The 13,278-nt window shown below is 50.4% G+C and overlaps 1 protein-coding gene across 1 annotated transcript in view; it reads left to right on the forward strand.

The window, feature by feature from the left end:
* Nucleotides 1-13,278, forward strand: part of LOC144149562 (putative transporter B0285.6) — a 42,598-nt gene that overhangs the window by 8,594 nt on the left and 20,726 nt on the right. The window lies entirely within an intron of this gene.

Genomic DNA, 13,278 nt, shown 5'->3' on the forward strand with positions numbered 1-13,278 from the left:
AATAGCTTCGTTTTCAGCTAACTTTGATGGACGAAGCCTACCTTCCAACGGTATGGTAATAGTAAATGTAGGTTTCGTCCTTCGCAGGGTGGTGTTCATAGAGGAATGGGACTGGTCGACGTTCAGACAGGAAGAGGACTGATTATGGTCCCAGTCCATTCTTATATAATACAAACACAACTCAAACGTGTGAGCCAAAAGAAAACAAAAACCAGGAGAGTTCGCTTAGCACCTTTTCTTCACCATGTTCCAACTCCTTGACCACGTCCTCCTGCTGGTATTTTCTTGACGTCTAGCGGCCACTCTGTTCCTAACGAGGCATTTGTTGCCATAGACGAAGGCATCATGGCATCCACATCTCCACTCAGTTCAGGCTAGCGCCAGCCAGTACTGTGGGGATAGCAGATGCCGATTAAACGTATGGTCGTATGTTGAGCAGGTTTTGGGGATTCAAGCTTAGTTTTCCTCACCGAAGAATTAAACACGTGAAAATAATCAGTGCAAATAAATGGGCCTATGAGGCCTCGTAATTTCCAAAAGATAATGAACGCCCTTAGTCTCGGGCCCGTATCTTGTTTGAATCTTACTCTTCCGTCCACCTCCATGGATAATTTAATATTTATTATCGTCGCAGGACACTCGAACAGTGATCTGTATATTAGTTTGCGCAATCTACCTGCTGCGCCTGGCGAAATACGTGGTGGTGTGGTACGAAAGTCCTTCATTTGCTGGGTAGTCCAATTCCTTCCGTGGGCAGCGTGGATGACCTTGCCAGAACAGGCGCCGGCTAGCAAGAAATTGAGGAGGTGCGCGTCCGCCTATACATACCTCATCTCTACACTCTAAACTTTTTTTCCTCCCATATACTCCCTAGAGGTTCTTTTTCGCCTGTCCTCTAGTGGTCCTCCTTGTAGGAGTTTTTTTACTACATAGAACAGGGAGGTTTTGTTTACCTCCTCAAAACAGGGAGTTTTTAGGTTATAGAAAGGAGGTATTTAGGGAGTGTTAAGAAATGTTCGGGAGAATTTAAGGAGGTCAAAATGGAGTATTCTTTACTTCCTGAAGGGCGTTTTTAAGTGACGTTTATGGAATTTTTAGGCGGTTGAATAGGAGCCTATTATGGCTCCCTTCGGAAGTACTTATGTTAGTTTAGGGGCGTTTTTAGGAGGATCAAGGAAAGCATTTACTTCTTTTGAATGGAGTTTGACGAAAGCTTGGGGAGTTTTGTAGGCCTTCCGAAAGGAGGTTTTCAAGGCCACAAGAGAGAATTTCTAGTTCCCTGCGGGAGTAGTGATTTCACACGGTTTTTCTCAATTTCAGGTTTATTTCAAACGAACTTTCGCAGACAAGTTTACATGGTACATGGTGTACACAAGGAGGTTCCGAAATAAATACTTATGGCGACCTCATATTAGAAATCACAAATGGTACATTGCTAAATAACACGCCAGTTAGCAATTGAAGACAGCAATACGATGCTAGTTGAACAGACCGTAGAAACAATATTACTACAAGAACTGGAAATACGCGAAAAACAAAGATAGGCACAAACACAACCGCATGGTAAGTGAAATCATTATATAATACTATCGGATCGAGAACGCGTCAGTACTTATCAGAACTTATCAGTACGCATCAGCACTCAGTACACAGTGAAAAAAATGGTTGCAGTGGTTTAGAACAACAACAAAAAAATTCAGTAGGTGGTGAAATGAGCGAGAGCTGTGTGCTAGTTGAACAAACTGTAGAAACAATAATAATACAAGAACTGGAAATACTTGAAAAACAGATAGGCACAAACAAACCGCATGGTAAGTGAAATCATTATATAATACTAGAGGATCGAGAACGCGTCAGTATTTATCAGAACTTATCAGTACGCATTAGTACTAAGTACACAAAGTGAAGAAAAAATGGTTGCAGTGGTTTACAACAACAAAACAATTTTTCAATTTGTGGTGAAATGAGCGAGCATTTGTAGGTGGTAAAGGCACAAGAGATAAATGATGTAGGAGACAGACTGCAGTGAGATGGCTATGGATAAATGAGTAATATAAAGAATGAAAAATATTCTGCCGAAAATACCAGTGCGTTTTGATAAAGACACAAATGCGCCAAGAAAAGTGACCGAGTCTGGCGGGTTTATTGCAATGATATAGAACAGAATGGGTGGTATCGCGACAGCTTCTTTAGAGTGAGAACAAAAAGCCATGAAATTCGTGTTTTTCGGATAATTTTTAGTTGATTCATTTCGCACCAGTTGCCAATATTATTTAGATAATTGTTTCAAGTTAAATTAGTTTGTTAATATTATTGCTTCACTGAAAGATAGCTGTATTATCAGCATACAGAACGGCCCATCAAATATCCCCTTTCCAGTAAAAAAAGAAAAAAGAAAAAGTCAGAAATATAATACGGAATTCTTTTTGACTACTATCCAATGATTACAGGATTGAAAAGAAATATTAGTGAGCGATATTGATGCGATAAAAGTTAATTAGTTCTAAATCCTTCACACGTAGTTTGGTGCTGGCAAGGTCCAAAAAGGCATGTTCCACAAACGTTACAGCTCTGTGTGCCTTCTTGGGATATTGAATGTTGAAAACCCAGAACGACGCAAACAGACTACACAGTCCTCCCAGTAAAGATGATGCAATCAAGACACGCTGGCCATCGATGTGGAGGCTAACTTCCCCGTTCACGGAATGCAGGCAGGGAGTCAGAAGAACATCTGCCTGAAAAAGCAAAAAAGAAAAAAAATGCCCCACACGTAAAATTCAAAACAGAAACTATGGTTAGATGAACTTAATAATTCGGTACAGTAATAAAATTGTAAGGCCAGGTTCCCTCCAAATTCTAGTACCTAAATTAGGAATGCAAAGGCTTCATAAAACCAAGTGCCAGTACATTAACCGTCGTGGCTTTGGCAGCAATAAAAAAGATATTACTTCCGCAGAATATACTCGAGCAGAACTTTAAATGACAGTGAAGATAAAATGCAAGTCCCTGTAGGTTGATAGATTAGTTTTTGTTTTTGACTGAAAAACACTTTGGTATTGCATGATTTTGTTAACTGCTGTCTCTTGCTTTAAGATGCCAGCTTGCATCTATTCAAGTGAATGGGCACACAGTTAAAGATGCAAACCCTTACACTGCCTCTCCCCTACCATGGTGGCTCACTTTCATAGAAAAAGTGCAGCTTTTTCGAGCTGGACGGCTGTTGCAAGCCGTGGCAATACTCACTTCTGCTGGAGGGGCCAACTTGGTTTCCGAATGCAGCCTTGCCTTGTACAGCACAGCCTATCCTGCCTTAAGATCTATGAAGTCATTCAACTCGATCATGCATCAGGATCTGCAGAAGAAAATCGTGTCAGCAAATAATGAATTCATGCCGGGCAGGCACCCACTGTTTCAGTTATACTTGCAGATACCTCCACCTATTTCCCTCCTGGTGTTACATCCAAAGCTAATTTGTTACGGCTTGTCTCATCAAGTATGGTCATCTGTCATAACACAGCTAGTCATACAGGAAAGTCCTTCACTGGGTCAGAAAACACTTTCTTTTTTTACAGTAGTGATAAACTAGGCGACTTAGTCATCCGTATTCTGACAACTTAATATTCTGTGTCACCGAGCTGACAAGCATGATTGGTGCATAAGGTCATTTGTAGCCGCAACCGTTACTACAGCCTTGTTAGCTAACGTAAACCTCGTTCATGGCACCAAATTACTTGTGATTGCATGGCAACCAAAAAAAAACAGCTGAAATGGAAACGCTATTCTCGCAAACTTACCAACGCTGCATGCCACACACACCTGCCTTAGTTAATTTACCGTGATTGTAGAAGTTTCCGTCACGCAAAACCACAGTGCACTTTTTGGAGCCGCAAGCTCCGTGTCAAAATCGAGTGTCAGATAATCGAGTAATTTTTGTGTATGGTCTTACTATTGATTATGACAAAGTTATTACCAACAAAAGAAGAGTGTGTGCATTGTTCTTCTAAAAAATGATATTCTTTTTTATGCCCGGCCGACTTGTGTCATGCTACGGCAAACTCGGTTCTCTTCCATAAGGGCATGAATTTGTGTTTTTAATTACGTGGCCTTAGCTGGCGACTGACGGGCCCCGATTGTATACAGACCCCTCATTATCATCCGAAAGGGAATAAAAACATTTCGGTTTCGAACCACGTCGCCGTCGTGGTCCACACTATATGCATTTAATCGTTCGATAGGCTCATAGCATCTTTTACGCATGACACCGTTTCCTTAATAGGGTACGCTGTTAGATGTGAAGAGTCGACTCAAGCGAGCAAACAAACCCACCGAATCTACAGGGCACAGTTTTCGAAGGGGGTGGCCGTCTGATCTGCGGCTTTCGCCGACCAGAACGCTAAGAATGAGTCAGAGCCTTGAACGAAAACAACACAAATACTTATATTTGGACATGCAAGCCATCAGGAGCGTTAACAAATAGATATTACAAAGTAGAGCAGTTAACTAAAAAGAACACGAGCAGTTCGATGCATATGAGAGACAGAGTCCCACAATATTCACCGACCGGGCCCGACGATGCACCGCTGTCGGAGGCGATTCGGCTACCTGAGTAACCGTCACGTTGCTTTGAAACGACTCCGCGCGCGACAAACGATTTCATCTCGAATGCCCTGTTACAAACCGGCCTACAAAAGAATGCGAATGCATACCCCAAAAGCCACAAACAAGTACAATAAAACGAGTGTGCGCTTTTTTCTTTGCCCGTGCGTGTACGTGCTGTGTGCGGCAAGGGTACTTCGCAGTTAACCCTATCCAAACGTTTGACAAACGCATCGACTGATAACAGACCACTTAGCAGCGAGCTGTCCACAGCTGTCGCCGTATCCAAATGCTGTTAGCGGCCGTTCCTCGTGTGACAGGGGCACATAAAAATCTTTCCACCAAATGGCACTACTAGTCCTTCTCAAATAACAAAAAACGATGGCCCAAGGCAAGGCTTGAAGCTCCGGCCGCACCGAGTCACCGGCCGCGCTGTGTTGATAACACCAGAGTCCTTCAATGCTTTACTGGTCACGAAACTGCTCCGTAACTCAATGGGAGAGCTTCATATGCTGCGTTTGGCCGCCGCGCGGTGGCGCCACCCTCTCACTGAGGTCACTCCTCGGGCGGCGTTGCGCTGGCTCGAACGGCTGAGCCGCGGCGAGTTGTGTTTGTTTTGTGCGGGAAAAAAATGTAACGTGCATATCGCGCTCTTGTGATGCGGAGTTGCGTCCCGGGATGTCGTTCCTTGTAAAACGATGCCACAGAAAATGTTTCCTTGTTCTGTTGACCGAGCGACGGGCAGCTGTGTGAGAAATGGAGGGGCGCCATTCCAAGGCAAGCAACGGGAGACTTCAGCTTCGATTGTAAGTGTGCGACAGTGTGTGGAAATGCACTGTGTGTGAGAATGGAAAAAGCAAAGTACCCTTTTGACAGCATCGTGGACCTAGAACTGTACAAGGCTAACTTAAAGCCGGATTTGTGTCATATCAGTCAGGTTGTAGCGGTGCTTCATTACCTGTTTGCAAACTTGTATTACCTTGCGCTCAGGCTCGCGTGTAAAAAAGCTTTGGGACGTCCTTGTGCTTTTACTTTTCATATTTCCGCGAATTATCCCTTAGGGTTCGTTTTGTTTGTTTTGTAACCGCGCGTGGCCGATTCCGGTTTCTTATCTGGCGTTTCAACCGGAGCGCCCGTTTGATCTTTTTGTCGTACGTCCAGTCGGGCAATATTGTTTGATATGGAAAGGGTGCCACCTTGTCGCTAACGTGATTTTTTGTTTCTTCGACAATGTTCTCGATCCTATTTCCATAGATCTCAAATTAATAACGTTCCAAGATTAATGCATGCATAGCAAACGCCGCGCAACTCCCTTTATCGACGTTCTCCTGTTCACGTCACACTACGGACTGCTTCTTCGACGTTTGTGTTTCATTCTAGTCTTTTGTAGTGCAGGAGATTGCTAGCTCGCTGCGTTCAGAAAAGCTTTGCGTCGTTCTTGGCTACGTGGCAATATTCTGTTTCCTCCGTGTGCTCCACCGCAGCGCGAAAAAATAAATTTTTGTACGCTGGACCACGCTCTTTTGTCTCCCTTCGTGACATTGACATTTTTTGTTGCGTGTGATAAAATCAGTTTCATTTTTCTTTTTTCGCTTCCTGTTTTTGCAAGGATTGCAAAGCGTGGAAGCAGAAAGACACATGGTGCAACATATGTCTCTTTGTGTTTTGATCCTTCGCGTTTCTGCAGCGTTTTTAGATGTTCTCAAGTATGTACCCACTCATCGAAACGACAATACTATTGGGATATTTCTTTTAGCGTTCTGTGCATTCCAGAGCAATCAACGGATTCATTAAGCGTAGTCTGAACGACGCGTACTTGGTTTCTTTCAGTTTTTTACTGTATTATTGATAGGCCCGCAGCAGTCCGTGACTACACAGCTACCGTATGTGTGGTATTTACAACTTTGCTTTAAGAAAAGAAGCAATATAGATTTAAAATCCGTAAACACGACGGCGCAGCGCTTGTGCCAGAGCACACAGAAGCCGTTGCCGTTCGCGGCCGAAGTTTACGGCAACTTACTCTGAAAAATAAAACCCCATTGAAGGCAGGTGTCGGGCGCTTCGACGCACCAACTGGAGCGGGCCGGGGGACAAGCAGCGCGGAAATGGAAAGCACGTGTTGCGCGGCGCTTTCCGCCTGCTCGCACCGGATGTCCTAACCGCCACCACATGGGACGGCCACCGACGAAGAGCAATGGAAATGAAGACAGAGAGAGGCGGTCCGAGCGCAGGAGAGCTCGGTCCGTCGTCTTCGAGCTCCGCGCGAGTCCTGTTTTTTAGTCGCCCGCCGGGCTGTAAATAAATGTACAGTTTTGTATCGGAGGCTGAGTTTGTCGGTTGAGGATACCCGGGGTCAGATCCTCAGCGCTACTGCGGCTTGGAGGAGAAGCCCCGGGGAAAAGAACACCTAAAAGATAACTGGCGCAGTCGGCACGATCTTCAACAGCGACGACTCAGCCGGCCGGCGGGCGAGACGGGCTCCTCGACGGACGGAGATCGCGGAGAAATCGCGGCCTGCTGAACGGGATCGGCGGGAGCAGCGAGCTCGTCAGCCTGGTGGAGAAGCGGCTCGACCGGCGCTCAGCGGACTTCTCAACGGAGAGCGGCAGCCTGCTGAACGAGATCGGCAGGAGCAGCGAGCTCGCCAGCCTGGCGGAGAAGCGGCTTGACCGGCGCTCAACGGACTCAACGCTCAACGGAGACCGAGGCAATCTCTGCGGCTTGCTGAGCAGCGGAGAAGCAGCTTGGCGAGCGGTCAGTGGAGGCATCAGCAGCCCATTGAGCGTGGAGCGGCAGGAGCAGCGAGCTGTCGGCAGGCGAGAAGTCAGCTGGCCATTGTTTGGTGGACACCTCGGCTGACGGAGCCGTGCCTAAATGGATACCCCATCTGCACCAGTGCGGCATCTCTACGGGCACCGAGCTATGCAGGTCAGTGCCTCTCTTGATCCTGGGTGCGTGGCTCACCCTGACATGTAGGGAGTGCTGCATGAGTAGCCCTGAGATAATGGGGGGCGGTTAGGTCGGTATGGTGAGATGGAGCTGACTGTGAGGGCTGACGAGACAGCGAGCGTCAGGATTAGGTCAGCCATGTCGTTCGCTGAGCAGAAGGCGCTATTGCTGGCGAAATTGAGAATCGCTGAGGCAGAGTTAGCAGCGGAACGTTCGAAGAGTGAACGTTTCAAGAGAGCTAACAATTTTCCTGCCTCACCGATTGCTCAAACAGTAATGTTCAGCACTGAGGGAGAGAGTGGACTGGGGTGCGCCAGTTCGCCGAAAGATGTGCGAGGTGGAACCCATTCACTGGGCGCGCGTAGTCCTCCTGTTTCGCGGGATCCGGCACGATCAGATTCATTCGGGACAGGCGAAGAGAGGATAGTGGCGCGCGTTCCTTCGTGGGCGTTCAGTTTTCCTGCAACCGGGGAGCAGGATAGTGAAGCATCCCGCGTAGAAGGCTTCACCGAAATGAAGATGGAGGTGAAGGAAAATGTTACGCGCGAGGCTGCATTGGGAAATGACAGGCGGTCAAAGGTGAATGAGAGTGTGCGCATGCCCGTGAAAAAGCTGATAGCCAGAGAAACAGCCTCAGCTGCGTCGCATGTCCTCGTTCATGTGACCGATGAGCCCCTCTCTAATCATTCCGCCACACAACGGTGTGTGGTAGAGAACGGCGCTTCGCGCGCACGCGGTGATTCCGTGGCGGCCGAACGCGAGGGTTCGCACAGAAAGGAGCGGAAGAACTGTGCAGTTCTTAGATCGGCCGCTGTGAAGGGGCTGGGGCTGGCTTCAGGTGAGCGTGAGTGCGTCGTCGCAGCGTGCAGAGACGCAGAACATTCCGGTAGCATGGCCGAGCGGCCAAGAGCTTTGCAGGATGCGGCAGCCCGGGAATCGCGCGAGGAATGCGATGCAGTTAGTGTCGCGCACACTGCATCTCTTGTTTCTGGAGATCCCCAAATGTCATGTCGCGAAAATGTGATCGCCAGGGGGAGCTCCAGCGAATCGAGCGCGGAAAGTGTAAATCAGGCTACGGCCGCTCAGGTAATGCAGCCCACGGCAGTTGCAGGTAGGTCTGTAGGAGTGGCTGAAGAGATAGCCTCTCCAGCATTTCATGTCAGCGTTGACGTAGCCGCTAAGCAGCCCTCTGCTGCTTACGCTGACCAGCGGTGCGTAGTGGAGCACGGCGCTCCGAGCGCAGAAGCGGCCGAACCCGAGGGTTCGCCTAGAAAGAGGCGAAAGCGTCAGTCAGCTTCACCTCAGTGCAGAGTGGCTTCAACGCATGGTGACGAGCCAGCAGTGGTCCCTTCCCGAGCGAGGAAGCGAGGAGGAGAGGGGCCCCTGCTACTGTTGTGCGACGGGGTGCGCCGCATGGCAAGGGGGTTTTCGGACGACGACGGCCGGTGCGTACCACCTGCTAAAGGTCGCTCCCTCTGAATGAGCTGGTGAGGATTGAGGGTAATTTGTCATGGTGACCTGCAGCCAGTGTCAAGAGGCACTGACCGTGCTGATTGTTGTGTCGCCAATTGAAGGAACGATGGATCACGCGCGAAAAGTGTGTGGTGTGTGAGACATCCCTGAAGTTATGTTTCACAGTGGCGGTGGAGGTGTCGGGCGCTTCGACGCACGAACTGGCGATCGGGGCGTGGGACGAGCAGCGCACAAATGAAATGCACGTGTCGCGCGGCGCCTTGAGACGCCGCGCATTTCGAACGCCTGCGCGCACCGGATCTCTTAACCACCACCACATGCGATGGCCACCGACGGAGACAACTGGCTTTTCCTTCTTCCCCGGCCGTCAGTGTCAGGAGGAAGGGAAGAGGAAGACAAGAGAGACGCGGTCCAGGCGCGGGAGAGCTCGGCCCGCCGTCTTCGAGCTCCGCGCGAGTCCTGTTTTTTAGTCGCCCGCCGGGCTGTAAATAAATGTACAGTTTTGTATCGGAGGCTGAGTCTGTCGGTTGAGGATACCCGGGGTCAGATCCTCAGCGCTGCTGCGGCTTGGAGGAGAAGCCCCGGGGAAAAGGACATCAAAAAGATAACTGGCGCAGTCGACAGGATCTTCAACTGCGACGACTCAGCCGGCCGGCGGGCGAGAAGGGCCCTCGACGGACGGAGCAGGCGGAGAAATCGCGGTCTGCTGAACGGGATCGGCGGGAGCAGCGAGCTCGCCAGCCAGGTGGAGAAGCGGCTCGATCGGCGCTCAACGGACGTCTCAACGGAGACCGATGCGATCTCTGCGGCATGCTGAGCGGCGGAGAAGCAGCGTGACCAGCGGTCAGTGGAGGCATCAGCAGCCCACTGAACGAGGAGCGGCCGGAGCAGCGAGCTGTCGGGAGCGACAAGTCAGCGGGATTTGTTGGTGGACACGTCGGCGGAAGGAGCGGTGCATAAATGGATACCCCGTCTGCACCGATGCGGCATCTCTACAGGCACCAAGCTATGCAGGTCAGTGCCTCTCTTGATCCTGGGTGCGCGGCTCACCATGACATGTAGGGGGTGCTTTATGAGCAGCCCTGACTCTGAGATAATGGAGGCCGGTTAGCTAGGCATGGTGAGATGGATCTGAGTGTGAGGGCTGACGAGACCGCGAGCGTCAGGATTAGGTCAGCCATGTCGTTCGCTGAGCAGAAGGCGCTATTGCTAGCGAAATTGAGGATCGCTGAGGCAGAGTTAGCAGCGGAACGTTTGAAGAGTGAATGTTTCAAGAGAGCTAACAATGTTCCTGCCTCACCGATTGCTCAACGAGTAATGTTTAGCACTGAGGGAGAGAGTGGACCGGGGTGTTCCGGTACGCCGAAAGATGTGTGGGGTGGAACCCATTCGCTGGGCGTGCGTGAGCGTCCTGTTTCGCGGGATTTTGTACGACCAGAATCTCGCGGGAAAGGCGAAGAGAGGATAGTGGCGCACGTTCCTTCGTGGGCGCTTAGATTTCCTGCAACCGGGGAGCAGGATAGTGAAGCATCCCGCGTAGGGAATTTCACCGAAATGAAGATGGAGGTGAAGGAAGGTGTTACGCGCGAGGCTGCGTCGGTAAATGACAGGCAGTCAAAGGTGAATGAGAGTGTGCGCATGCCCGTGATGAAGCTGATGGCAAGAGAGAAAGGCTCCGCTGCGTCGCATGTTAGTGTTCATGTTGCCGATGAGCCCCTCGCTACTCCTTGCGTCACACAACGGTGTGTGGTAGACAACGGCGCTTCGTGCGTGAACAGTGGTTCGGTAGCGGCCGAACACGAGGGTTCCCAAGAGCGTGAGCCCGCCGTCGCAGCGTGCGGAGACGCAGAACATTCCGGGAGCATGGCCGAGCGGCCAAGAGCTTTGCAGGATGCAGAAGCCCGGGAATCGCGCGAGTTGGATGCAGTTGGTGTTGCGCAAAGTGCATCCTGTGCTTCTGGAGATGCCCAAATGTCGAGTCGCGAGAATGCGATTGCCATGGGAAGCTCCAGCGAAGTGACAGAGGAAACTGCAAATAAGGGTACGGCTGCTTATGTAATGCAGCCGCAGGCCGTTGCAGGTAGGACTGTAGCCGTAGCTGAAGGGACAGCCAATGTGAGCGTTGATGTGGCCGCTAAGCAGCCCTTTGCTGCTTACGCTGACCAGCGGTGCGTAGTGGAGCACGGCGCTCCGAGCTCAGGATTGGCTGAACTGGGGTGTTCGGACAAAAGGGGGAGGAAGCGTCAGCCAGCTTCACCGCAGTGCGGCGTGGCTGCAACGCAGGCCGACGAGGCAGCAGCGGTCCCTTCACGAGCGAGAAAGCGGGGAGGAGAGGGGGCCCTGTAACTGTTGTGCGACGGGGTGCGCCGCATGGCAAGGGTCTTTTCAGACGACGACGGCCGGTTCGTACCACCTGCTAAAGGCCGCTCGCTCTGAATAAGCTGGATGAGGATTGTGGCTATTTGTCATGGTGACCTGTAGCCAGGGTCAAGGGGCACTGGCCGTGCGGTCGTCAACTGAAGGAACGATGGTGCACGTGCCAAAGGTGTGTGTGGTGGGTGTTTCATGTGTGAAACATTCCTGAAGTTATGTTTCACAGTGGTGGTGGAGGTGTCGGGCGCTTCGACGCACCAACTGGAGCGGGCCGGGGGACAAGCAGCGCGGAAATGGAAAGCACGTGTTGCGCGGCGCTTTCCGCCTGCTCGCACCGGATGTCCTAACCGCCACCACATGGGACGGCCACCGACGAAGAGCAATGGAAATGAAGACAGAGAGAGGCGGTCCGAGCGCAGGAGAGCTCGGTCCGTCGTCTTCGAGCTCCGCGCGAGTCCTGTTTTTTAGTCGCCCGCCGGGCTGTAAATAAATGTACAGTTTTGTATCGGAGGCTGAGTTTGTCGGTTGAGGATACCCGGGGTCAGATCCTCAGCGCTACTGCGGCTTGGAGGAGAAGCCCCGGGGAAAAGAACACCTAGAAGATAACTGCAGGTGATAAGCACAATAACTGGACTATTCATCGCTAACTACTACGAAAAAAAAACACTTAATCAGCGCGCAGACACCAAAAGCAGCGAGCGTTTGCACGCCAAGAGCTGGCCAATACGCCGCACGCGCGGCGGATGGATGACCTTCGTGCGGCGGTGGCGCCTGTAGTGGCGCGCGCGGTCCCTATATGAAGCGAGCGCCGAAGTTTCGTGACCAGTAAACCGAGGTTGTTTACATCCGGGCAGCAAGTCGTGCCGCCAGGGCAAGCGAAGCAGATGAGCATTGCAATTGTTTGCAACGGCGAGAACTGTCTCTTTGTTATCAGCAGAGTTTGACAACACCTATCGCGAAAATAAACAGATTGAAACAACACGGCCGCGCTGTCTGCCTGTGATTGCGCTGGCTGAAGCATCTATACGGCTATACGTACGGTATGGGGTTTGTAGCTGCATGCAACCGTCGCGTCCTGCTTACTCGTTCTAATTAGCATTAGGCCACGGTTGAAGTGCTGATACACGGAAACAACAGAAGACTAACATGGCGACCGCCCGCTTGAGATGATTATCCCAGATGGGGAGTTTATTTTGGACGTGGTAGTACACAAGTAACCGAACGCCATCTCACAAATGGTGTTAAGTGGTTCTAAATCCTCCCTTTTGCTACACAGATGGGCAACGGTACTACCATGGAGGTTCGTCCACATTTTTAGACCATGCCTAGGGAGTACATTTTTTGCTATAAGTACTTTTCAGGGCACATTACTTGATTAAAACCCCATTTCCGGCTAGTTTGCGTTTACAGTGTAGCCGGTTCCTGATTAAAACAAGAAAATGAGACCCTGCACCTTCGACGCTGTTGTCACTACATTGACTTCGGATTTAAATTAGCTCCAAAATAAAGTGCCGAAATTGACAGCTTGGGAATCAAAGAAATAGGCTTTACACGTTTAAGGGATTACACAAGACAATGGCTCGTATTTTCGTGATTGTGAGTAATCACGAGCACGTCGGAAGTCATACGCAAAATGTGCTAACCGTTCAAGAAGTAGTCGAAACGTTCAGTATTTTGCCCCATACACGCTACGTCCACCAATCTAAAAGACACAAGCTCCTTCCATGCTGAACCTAACTATTGGCCGCGACGCCCAGAACTGGAGAGGCCGGCGCGGCGATCCTTTTGACGTCACTTGTACGATCACCGTTCCTATACTGCTGTGTAGTTGGCTTGCAGCGCATGACACGTTGCTTAGGAAGCGCGTTCTAAACGTATTTTCGTGTT

This window comes from Haemaphysalis longicornis, unplaced genomic scaffold, assembly GCF_048455015.1.
Source record: "Haemaphysalis longicornis isolate Haplotype H1 unplaced genomic scaffold, Haemaphysalis longicornis Haplotype H1 scaffold_8, whole genome shotgun sequence".
In the NCBI taxonomy this organism is placed as follows: Eukaryota; Metazoa; Arthropoda; class Arachnida; order Ixodida; family Ixodidae; genus Haemaphysalis; species Haemaphysalis longicornis.